Source organism: Megascapheus bottae, unplaced genomic scaffold (genome assembly GCF_031878675.1).
Source record: "Megascapheus bottae isolate mThoBot1 unplaced genomic scaffold, mThoBot2.hap1 HAP1_SCAFFOLD_91, whole genome shotgun sequence".
Lineage (NCBI taxonomy): Eukaryota > Metazoa > Chordata > Mammalia > Rodentia > Geomyidae > Megascapheus > Megascapheus bottae.
The window spans coordinates 309,387-321,635 of record NW_028327688.1 but is presented as its reverse complement, the minus strand read 5'-3'; the positions used below and the strand labels follow the sequence as shown (position 1 = coordinate 321,635).

Here is a 12,249-nt window from a genome sequence, read left to right as displayed (position 1 = left end):
GCCCCTTTACCTAAAGCACACATGTGGACACACACTCTCTCTCTTAGTCTCCTAGCTCTTTCATTGCAAACATAAATTTATTCACGAACCCTGTATTCACAGGTGTGAGCAGTAAGGAGCTTGTCATAACGCCGTGGAGTCATCTGTCTATACAATATAAATGGTGTCCATAAAGTATTCACAGTGTCACAAACCTTAGAACCACAGTTTTGAAAAGTTGGCATGAAGTTCACAATGAAAAGAATAGATATAGAGAAAGAGTATACCCATCAAAGAACTGGACATAGCCAATAAAATATGGAAAGGCCCGAACAAACTTGTAGCCACTTTGATCTGACACTTGTATTTCTTCACCTGTGAAGAAACTGTTATAGCATGAAATAAATGCAAAGGATTGTATGTCATTGCCACCAGACCAAAGGAACACAACCAGTTGTAGTAGGATCTTATACACTGGCAATGTGAGTGGGGGGTTTAGGAGTTTTCCTTCACTGCTCCCTAAAACAGCAAAACATATTGTGCAACTCATTTCTCATTTACTCATCAAAATGAAAAGGAGTAATATGACAGACAGAAGGTACACTGACAATATTTGGAAACTACCCAGAAATGATCAGTCCGTTTCATAACATATATATTTATGTATGTTTTTCTATTTATAGATATCTGACCTTTGCTTGAATTCTTCTGTCCCAAATTCTGTTGGGTCATTCTTATCCAAGCTAAAGAGAATTCAATTATATACAGTCAAATACCATGTGCAATCATTGTTTTACTTTTTTACTCTAGGTAGTAAGTTAATCTAACACTGGCAAATTGGTAGAAATTGAAACTTTTACATATTTAGCTAAAGGAACAAGGCATTTCCATTTTTTTCCCTACAAAGGAAATTCGTTTTGCAGGAACTTATATTTTTACCTCTACAAAAGAAAGCTTTTATGCATGTTCAAATAATTTTTCTCTCTTAGTAAACCTAACACACTGTTTATTGGTATGCGTTAGTTCATTTGTACATGTAACTCACTTCAGAAGAGATCAATCACTATACAATCTGATTTTCAGCTTTCTAAGTCTGCTCTTCTCCCTCCTTCTTTTCACATACTTGGCTGTATTCTTAACTGCTTCTCACCAAAGGACAAGGAACAACAGCCTAGAAGCTGGACTCTCATCATAACTGTCAGTGGGCCTGTCCAAGTATCAGATTTCTGGAGAATGAAAGAGGCCCACCAGCTCTTTCACCTCAGAAACACGGAGACCACCTCAATGTGCCTGACTGTGATTCTTACCTCCATTGGCTCAGTAAAAGTTGCATGTAGGCAATAAGTAAATAAGGTAGAGAATAGGTAAATAAAGATACGGTTGCTATGTTTGAATTCACAGTAGACCATGACCAAGTATCTGCTGCCAGATGCTATCATTTTCTATTTAGTTTCAATACAGGAGGAGGAATAATGAAGACAACGCTCAGCTGTCATATAGACTGTGTACTAAACTCACACTGAAAATGAATTTACATTCAGATGACAGATAACTCACCAAATGTTAATGCTCGAGTCACAAACCGCAATGGCGGTTAAGGTTGTGTCATCCCTAAAAAGTGAAGTAAAAAAAAAAAGACACAGAAAATTGAGTTGGAAACTGTAGAGGAAATCAAACCTTTTCTACAAGGTTGGGTACTAAAACCGTAACTGCGTTCATCCTAGGAACAGGTTCTGCCACTTGAGCTACAGCTCCATCTCCAGCTCCTCTGTTCCCTCTAGCTCTTTGCTCTGGTACTCCGGTGTGAACTAACAGACCAGAACCAAATGAAAAGCAGTATTTTCATTTTACCACAGAAATACAGTTGAATCTGTTCAGGAAATTAAATATGGACCGGTTTCATGCAAGGTAGAAGAATTTTTCCCAGTACCCCTACCATTGTACCTCTTGACATCTTGTATGAATTTCAATACAATACTTTTCAAGGGAACTCAACCTGAGATCATAGCTAATATTCTGCTTCCTCTGTTCCTTCTATTCCCTCATTACCTTCAGTAATCCTAGATGTCTTTACTGACTTACTCTCAGATTGGTCCAATGCGTGGCAGGCCAGAAACAGAGAACACTTCATTGTTCATCAGGACATTGAGAATTCCCTCTCCTTACAGGAGCCTCAATTCTTTACCCAATTTGTGAAAACACGGAATGGCACAGAAAAATTTCACTTCCCTGACCTTCCAAAGGTTTCCCACGAACATGGTACTTAGTCTCTGTACAGCTTTCTACACAAATCTGTCTACATTTGAGTATCTGACAACAAATGGCTCTCATCTGTCAATCTATGTGTATTCTGCTCCTCATAATCAACATGAACCATTAATTTATGCACAGTCAAATACTATGGAAGTTCCTAAAGAGACTTTTTCTTCCCAAATTGCTATAATACCCAGAAAACGAACTCTACATATACTACATATGTAAGGGGGTATTTCCTAGAAATGAGGCCTCTCTCTCCAATGAAATGATTACCTGTGCTAAATAAAAACTTATGCAAGATTCACAAGGAGTTCTTTTCCTATGACCCTAAAGCACTGTTTACACTGTTTTCGTGGGTTTCCTGATGTTCCGTTTCCCTTGCTATGAAGGAAATTGAGCTGATTAACCATCTACATTTCTGCTTCCTCTCTCCCCTCCTTGCTTCCTCTGTCTGTCCAGCCTCTCTGATTAATAATAGGATGGGTAGTTCATGAGTTATTCACCTTAAACTACAGAATATATGTGGAAACTAACACACAGACATGCTTTGGCTATTTAGTAATATTTGCCTTTCACATAAAATTCCAACCCTGACTTGATGGTAAAAGACTTCTCATTCACTAAATAAATCACAAATGCTATGAGGGAGCTTTCTTCAGCTGTCACGTCTCCCATGAACATCTGAAAACCTAGGTAAGTCATTCTATTTTAGCCAGCCTTCTTCTCACAGCAATGAAATAAGACACCTCAAGGATAAACATGGGCATGAAGAGATTTGCTGGTCTTTTAATCATCATCATCATCGCTTGAGATAGACATCCATCACATAATTGGGCAAATTTTTGATTGGGGCCAAAAACGCACCTTATCAGTAAAGCATTTTAGGAAAATACATAACAAATTAAAAAGCCCCTAATGATCAGCCTTTACTCATACATTGTCAGAGAGAGAGAGAGAGAGAGAGAGAGAGAGAGAGAGAGAGAGAGAGAGAGAGAGAGAGAGAGAGAGAGAGAGAGAGAGAGAGAGGCAGGCAGACAGACAGACAGACAGACAGAGACAGAGACAGAGAGAGACAGTGTGTGAGAAAGAGAGAGAGAGCGAGACAAACAGACACACACACAGACAGACACACAGACAGACAAACAGACAGAGAGACCACCTTTAACTTGTCTTATCCTCTAACTAGAAACAACGGAGTCACCAGAATGTTTAACCTGCTGAATCTTACAACAAAACACTAAATTTCTTTTGGCCACCACACTAAATTAGGAACAAAAAGAATTCTTGTTATTTCTTCTTGAAAACACCTAAGATTTTAGAAAGTTATCTACAGATATTACAGCCCAAGAATCTTAGAAAAATATCAAAGGCCCTGCAGTGTCATCAATACCTAAAATAAAGTTCTGTAATCCTAATCACTTTCATTTCAGACACTATCCTTAATATGTGACTGTACTTACATACATTTAATTATGCATAGATGCACATAGATGAAAGTATATGTATATTTAGACCTTACCCTTCACTGTTGTTTGTTTCGTCAAGTTTGGTTGTGGTATAAGATGAGGTGTCCCTATAGGATGAAACCAAACGTCATAGTCAGACTCTCTAATGGATTTGTAGACTTGATTACAAATCCCTTCTTTCTTTCTTTAATAACCCATTAACCGTTCACAGTGTTTGGTTCGATTTCTATCTATTTCAATATTTTCTGCAGTTTATCTTGATATTTCCAGTTGAATCCCACCATAGTATGATAGGAAAGAGTACATTGACTTTTCTTATATGCAATTGTTAAGACTTCCTTTATACTCTGCCAAGAAATCTCTTTGAATAATTACTGTAGAGGAGTATTAGAGGAAGGGAACGGGAAAAAGAATAATGCTGCCTCTAGGCTCTAAATATTATTTCCTTTGGGGAAAGCTTGGGGGTTGCTGGGATGATACATATTCTGGGACTGTTGTGTGGAATATTCTGCAGATATGTGCTGCCTTTGGCTCTTGGCCTTCAGTTGAATCTGGTTTCTTGCAGATTCTTTGGAAAGGATCCAACATGGTTGGGATCCATCTACTCATTTATGTTCAGCGATGTCTGTTGCGCCAAATTGGGTGCATTGAGTCTTAGTAGGATTTTGTTGTTAATAATTGCAGTGCCTTTAGCCAAATGAAATGACTTTCATGTTGTAATACTTTCAAGTTTTCTTTGCCAGATAGGAATACATTTACATTTGCTTCCTTTTGGGTGCCATTCTTGGAATATCTCTTTCCATCCATTCACAACAACCCTGTGACTTTCTCTGCTAGGGATGTGGACTTCCTTCTTTCTCTTTCTTACTGTGTTTTTGTGCAGGTACTATCGGGCTTCCTCTTAGGGTCTGCGTGCTCTCCTTTAGCTTTCTCTATTAAGAAGGTACTCTACCACTTGAGCCATACTTCTGGCTTTCAGGAAGTTAACTGGATAAGAATCTCATAGAGTTTCCTACCGATATTACTATTTAGACCTCCACCTCTTTGTTCCAGAAAGGATTCTATCCTTTGGTTGACTGCATTTGTAACATCTTGTGAAGTGCAGCTGACATACTGACTAGAAAAAATTCTCTTCATCACCTGTTCCTCTAGCTGAAGAATATATATTCTATCAGAAGATCATATGCTAATAACCAGATCTCAAGAAGCTGAAAAAATGAAATCAAAAGTATATCTGATATTTTTTCATTCAAGGGGCTTAAATTCTGAGCCTGGGCATTGTCCCTGAGCTCTTCAGCTCAGAGCTACCACTCTACTTCGTGAGCCCCAGCACTGCTTCTGTTCTTTTCGGGTACTTAATGGGAGGTAGGGGTCTCAAGGTCTTTAGTGCCAGGCCTGACGCTGAACCACGATCCACAGTTTTCAGCCTCCTCAGTAGCTAGGATTATAGGCTCTATGTATCTTTTATTTTTATAAAGACAGAGCTACAAATATCCCGAAGACTTTAGGGATTATAATAAAACATGAAAGTAAATTGATAAGTACTTGATCAATCAGAGGTCTGATAAACCAAGAAAGAAAGTAAAAATTACTTCAAGCAAATAGAAAAATAAATGATTCTATTGCAAAACACACTAATTTTCATGTGGTAGCTCAAGTTGATGTTCTAGATGTGTAAGACAGAAGAGTAGTCAATGGTGGGGATTTGGTAGTGTGTGTCCAAGGATTGTGAAATGCCCTTTAGATTGTGCTGGTGTTTTTGCAGGATCTCAATCACAATGGGGACATGGAACATATCTTAATATATTTCTGTTTTGTCCAAATAAAATTAGAAAGATTCCCAGGCATACAATATCGAGATGAGGTAGAAACTTAGTTGATGTCATTTTCTAGTGCTGGAAAACTCTCCCTGAACATCAGAAATCTGTCTCCACATTTCTCTACTTATTAGGTATGTTCAGTATCCACACATGCAAAGAAACTGAAGTGAGGCTTTTTGCAGAAATTAAACTTTTACACCTGCAAAAGATGATTTTTATCCAAGGTTTAATAACATTATAAACAAATAAATCTACCTAACCTGGTGGATAACAGCCTCATCTTCTTGCACCCAACTCAATTCAAAGGGACTCAAGAGTTATATCTAATTTCCGCATGCCACTTGCCTTCCACTCCCAGCTCTATTTCCTGCCCCTCAGTTAGGGACAAGGAAGAGCAGTCTAAAAGCAGGACTCCCATTCAGTGTGAATGTGCTTCTTCCTCTTGTGCCCTTCAGACACCTGGGACTACCTTTAGGTTTCAGAAAGGGATTGCCAGGTCCCTGGGCTTCTGGTGAGTAGCTCATAGGCTCTGTGATAATCTCAGGATTCTGGGTGCTAGTTCTTGACTTCACAGCACTCCGTGAGCCACTGTCTTATGATCTGCTCTATCATTTCTCCTTAGTTTCAAAACATATCATGATTCCATGCGCTATGGATAGGTAGTCCTGTGTACTGTGAAAATTCATCATTGTCCAAAATGGTTTATCATTTAGATGACCAAAAACTCAACTCACACTAAATGAAAGGAACTCTAGGATATGGAAACAAGAGCTTTATCTTGTGTGATTGCTATTCTTAATGTACTATGTTATTTCTCTTCTCTTTTTTCCCCCTTATGTTTAATCTCGTATTGTTACTGTATCTGGCTTTGTAACCTAGCATACAGTATATACGTTTATTTCCTTGTTTGAAATAGAAAAAGGAAGTAGAAAAAAACAAGATGATTGGGAGGGGGAAGGGACATGGGCACAATAACATGAGAACGGGTATCATTGTGTGACAAGTAATGCATCTACTATGTGGCAGATGTAACTGTAACCCCTCTATGCATTACCCCAACAATCAAAAATAAAATAAAATTTAAAATTAGTCAACTCACCCCCTCTTGATGTCTTCATCTGAATGAACAACAACTTTGGTTAAGCTGCTGTCCTCACTGTGGATATATTGAAACACACAGAAATTAAGTGGGGCAATGTAGGAAGAAGCGATGCATTTTTCTGACACTTCTTGGTTAGAAAACTATGGCCTTGTGTGTGCTACATAGGTCGTCTGTCAAATGTACTATGTCTCTAGCTCTTCTGTCTCTGCCAAACCTTCATCCAGTACTGAAGTCTCAACTCAGAGCCCTGTCCTTGCTACACCTTTAGTCATGGCCTGGTGAGCCTTCATGCCTAGGCTTGCCTGTTTAATGACACTTTTACTTAGTCTTTCACCAGAACTCGAGATGGATGGGCAAGCCCTTTCTTCACATATGTGATTCTGTTTTCCAGGGGTGTGGTAGATGTGGGGGGAAGACCACCAGAGGATGGCAAGATGAAGCCATCCAGGGTAGAAATTCCTTTCTGTGGTATGCCATCTCCAATGAATCAGCAAAATGGTGTGCTGCACGTGTGTATCAAGAAGCAGAGCCTCAGTGATAAGTAAGAAAGGAAAACATTCCTGGAGCCCTGACTTGAAGGGATATCAGAGTATCCTCCTTCAGCCACACACGTATGGACTCTCTCTCTCTAACTCTCTGTGTCGTAGCTCTTTCATTGAAAATGTACATTTATTCATGAACCATGTATTCACAGATGTGAGTAGTAAGGACCTTGTCATGTCACCGAGTCATCTGATTATCCAATATAAATGGTACCCAGACAGTGTTTATAGTTACACAAAACTTAGAACCACAGTTTTTAAAAGTTGGCATTAAGTGCACAATGAAAGGTATATGTAAAAATTAAGGTCCAGACCTAGGGAAAGGGAATACCCATCAAAGAATCAGACATAGCCAAAAAACTACGGAAAAGATCAAACAAAGTTGTATAGCCACTTTGAACTGACACTTGTATTTCTTCACCTGTGAAGAAATTGTTATGGCAGGAAATAAATACATAGAATTGTATATCATTGCCGTCAGAAAAAAGGAACATAACCAATTGTAGTAGGTTCTCATTCACTGGCAATATGCAGGGTTTGGGGGGTTTTCCTGCTCTCTAAAATAGCAAAACACTTTGTGCACCTCCTTTCTCATTTACTCATCAAAATGAAAAGGAGTCATATGACAGACAGAAGGTACACTGAAAGTATTTGGAAACTACCCAGAAATGATCAGTCTGTTTCATAACATATGTATTTATGTACGTTTTTCTATTGATAGATATCTGACCTTTGCTTGAATTCTTCTGTCCCAAATTCTGTTGAATCATTTTTATCCAAGCTAGAGAATTAAATTATATTCAATCAAATACCATGTACATTCATAGTCTTACTCAAGGTAGCAAGTTAACCAAACACTAGTGAATTTGTAGAATTTAAATTTTTCCATACTTAGCTAAATAAACAGAGGAATTCTCCTATTACCCAGAAAGGAAATTAATTTCTGTGGAAACTTACATTTTTATCTCTTCAAAAGAAAGCTTTAGTGCACAAGTAAAGAAATTTCCTTTCTTAGTAAACCTAACACAATGTTTATTGGTATCATGTATTTTCATTGTACATACAACTCACTACAGAGGAACTCAATCCTTTATGCAATCTGATTTTCAACTTTCCAAGTCTGCACTACCCCTCCGTACTTACATTAACTTGTTGTTTTCTTAACTGCTTCTCACCAAAAGAGAGTCCAAAAGCTGGACTGTCATCAGAACTGAGAGTCCAAATATCACATTTCTGAAGTATGAAAGAGGCCCACCGGCTCTTTTCACCTCAGAAACACTGAGACTACCTCATTGCTCCTGATTGGGATTCTTACCTCCATTGGCTCAGTGCAAGTGGCATGAAGGCCCTGATAATAGGTAAATAAAGATATGCTTGCTACTTTTCACTTCATAGCAGACCATGACCAAGTATGTGCTAACTGACTCTATCATTTTCTTTTACTTTCAATACAAACAAAATGATTACAGGAGGACACTAAGAAGCTGTCATATAGATTGTGTAATAAATTCACACTACAAATGAATTTACACTCAGATGAGAGATAATACAACTTACCAAATGTTAATGGTTGGGTCACAAACTGAAATTGCAGTTAACGTTGTTTCATCTCTAAAAAATAAAGTAAGACACAAACAATTGATTTGGAACATACAGAGGAAATGAAACTTTTCTACAAGGCTGGATACTAAAACCATGACTCTGTTCATGTAGGATCATGTTTGCCATTTGCGCTACAGCTCCATCTCCAGCTCTTCTGTTCCCTCTATCTCTTTGCTCTGGTACTGCGGTGTGAACTAAGAGACCAGAACCAAATGAAAAGTAGTATTTTCATTTTACCACAGAAATACAGTTGAATCTGTTCAGGAAATTAAATATGGACTGGTTTCATGCAAGGTAGAAGAATTTTCCCAGTACCCCTACCACAGTACCTCTTGACATCTTGTATGAATTTCAATAAAATACTCTTCAAGGGAACTCAACCTGATGTCATAGCTAATACTCGGCTTCCTCTGTTCCTTCAATTCCCTCATTACTTTCAGTAATCCTAGATGTCTTTACTGACTTACTCTCACATTGGACCAATGGGTGGCAGGCCAGAAGTAGAGAACTCTTCACTGCTCAGCAGGACGAGGAGAACTTCCTCTCCATACTGGAGTCTCAAACCTTCACTCAATTTGCAAAAAAGACAGAATAGCACAGACAAAATTACACTTCCCTGACCTTCTAAATTGTTCCCACAAATATGGTGCTTGTTCTCTGTACAGCTTTGGACACTACTCTGTCTATACTTGGGTATCTGACCACATATGGCTGTCCTCTGTCAATCTATGTATGTTCTGCTCCTCATTATCAACATGAACCATTAAATTATGAACAGTCAAATACTATGGAAGTTTCTAAAGAGACTTTTTCTTCCCAAATTGCTATAATACCCGGAAAACAAACTCTACATATACTATATATGGAAGGGGGTATTTCCTGTGCTTTCCTAGAAATGAGGCCTCTCTCTCCAATGAAATGACTACCTGTGCTAAATAAAAACTTATGCAAGATTCACAAGGAGTTCTTTTCCTATGACCCTAAAGCACTGTTTACACTGTTTTCGTGGGTTTCCTGATGTTCCGTTTCCCTTGCTTTGAAGGAAATTGAGCTCATCAACCATCTACATTTCTGCTTCCTCTCTCCCCTCCTTGCTGGCACTACTGTCCTCTGTCTTTCCAGCCTCTCTAATTCATAAAAGGATTTCTAGTTCATGACCTATTCACCTTAACCTACACAATATATGTGGAAACAAAAACACAGACATGCTTTGGCTGTTTAGGAATATTTGATTTTCACATAATATTTCAAACCTAACTTGATGATAAAAAACTTCTCATTCACTAAATATATCACAAATGGTATGAGGAGGTTTCTTCAGCTGCCACTTCTCCCATGAACAACTGAAATCCTAGGCAAGTCATTCTATATTAGACAGTCTCCTTCCCACAGCAATGAAATAAGACACATCAGGGATGAACATGGGCATGAACAGATTCGCTGGTCTTTTTTATCATCATCATCATCATCTCTTGAGATAGACATCCAGCACATAATTAGGCAAATTTTTGTTTGGGGCAGAAAACGCACGTTAGCAGTAAGGCATTTTAGGAAAATACACATCAAATTAAAAATCCCCTAATAATCAGCCTTTTCACATTCATGGAGATAATTAGACAAGGAGAGATACAGAGAGACAGAGAGAGAGAGACAGAGAGAGAGAGACAGAGAGAGAGACAGAGAGAGAGAGACAGAGAGAGAGACAGAGAGAGACAGACAGAGAGAGAGGAGGAGACAGAGAGAGAGAGAGAGCTCGCAACTGTTACTTGTTTTATCCTCTATTTATCAGAGAGAAGTTTTTAAATTGCTGAGCCTTACAACAAAACACTAAATTGCCTTTGAACACCACAATAGATTAGGAACAATAACTCTTTACATTTCTTCTTGGAAACACCTAAGATTTTAGAAAGTTATCTACTGATATTACAGCCCAAAAATCTTAGAAAAATATCAAAGGCCCTGCAGTGTCATCAATGCCTAAAATAAAGTTCAATAATCCTAATCACTTTCTTTTCAGTGACTATCCTTTTATGTATGACTGTACTTACATACATTTTATTATGCATAGATGCACATAGATGAGAGTATATATATATTTAGACCTTACCCTTCATTGTTGTTTGTTTCGTCAAGTTTGGTTGTGGTATAGGATGAGGTGTCCCTATAGGATGAAACCAAATGTCATAGTCAGACTCTATAATGGTTATTATAGACTTGAATACATATCCATCCTTTCTTTCTTCAATAATCAATTAACCATTCAAAGCGTTTTGTTCCATTTCTATGTATTTCAATATTTTCTGTCTTTTATCTTTTGTCTATTTCCAATTGAATTCCATCATAGTATGATAGCAAACAGTAACATTGTCTTTTCTTATATGTGATTGTTAAGACTTCCTTTATACTCTGCCAAGAAACCTCTTTGAATATTTACTTTATAGGAATATTAGAGGAAGGGAAAGGGAAAAAGAGAATAATGCTGCCTCTATGCTCTAAATATTAATTTCCTTTGTAGAAAGCTTGAGGGTTGCTAGGATGATATTTATTCTGAGAATGTTGTGTGGAATATTCTACAGATATGTGCTGTCTTTGGCTCTTGGCCTTCAGTTGAATCTGGTTTCTTGCGGATTCTTTGGAAAGGATCTAACATGGTTGGGATCCATCTACTCATTTATGTTCAGCGATGTCTGTTGTGTCAAATTGGGTGCATTGAGGATTAGTTGCCTTTTTGTTGTTAATCATTGCAGTGTCTTTAGCAAAATGAAATGACTTTCATGTTGTAATACTTTCAAGTTTTCTTTGCCAGATAGGAGTACATTAACATTTGCTTCCTTTTGGGTGCCATATTGGAATATCTCTTTCCATCCATTCACATCAGGCCTGTGACTGTCTCTGATAGGGAGGTGGACTTCCTTCTTTCTCTTTCTTACTGTGTTTATGTGCAGGTACTATTGGGCTTCCTCTTACGGCCTGGGTGCTCTCCCTTAGCTTTCTCTCTGAAGAAGGTACTCTACCACTTGAGCCATACTTCTGGCTTTCAGGAAGTTAACTGGATAAGAATTCCAGAGTTTCTCACCGATATTACTAATTAGATCTCCACTGCTTCGTCCAGAAAGGATTGTATCACTTGGTTGATAATTCAAGGGGCTTGAACTCTGAGCCTGGGCATTGTCTCTGAGCTCTTCAGCTCAGAGCTACCACTCTACTTCTTGAGCCCCAGCACCGCTTTGGGTTTTTTTCGGTTGTTAATGGGAGGTAGGAATATCTAGGTCTTTAGTGCCAGGGCTGTGTCTGATCCACGATCCACAGTTCTCAGACTCTTCAGTAGCTAGGATACAGGCTCTATGTATCTTTTATTTTTATAAAGACAGAGCTACAAATATCCCAAAGACTTTAGGAATTTTGATAAGACATGAAAGTAAATTGATAAGTACTTGATCAATCAGAGGTCTGATAAACCAAGAAAGAAAGTAAAAATTACT

General features: G+C 38.2%; 1 long non-coding RNA gene across 1 annotated transcript; it reads right to left on the bottom strand.

Annotated features, from left to right (window-relative positions):
• Positions 1-671: 671 nt before the first annotated feature.
• LOC150039506 (uncharacterized) lies at positions 672-10,917 on the bottom strand. Its single transcript, XR_016534348.1, has 3 exons — positions 10,875-10,917; positions 1,537-1,590; positions 672-722 (listed from the first exon to the last, which is right to left on the bottom strand). It is a non-coding gene; the product is annotated as an uncharacterized LOC150039506 (long non-coding RNA).
• Positions 10,918-12,249: the final 1,332 nt, after the last annotated feature.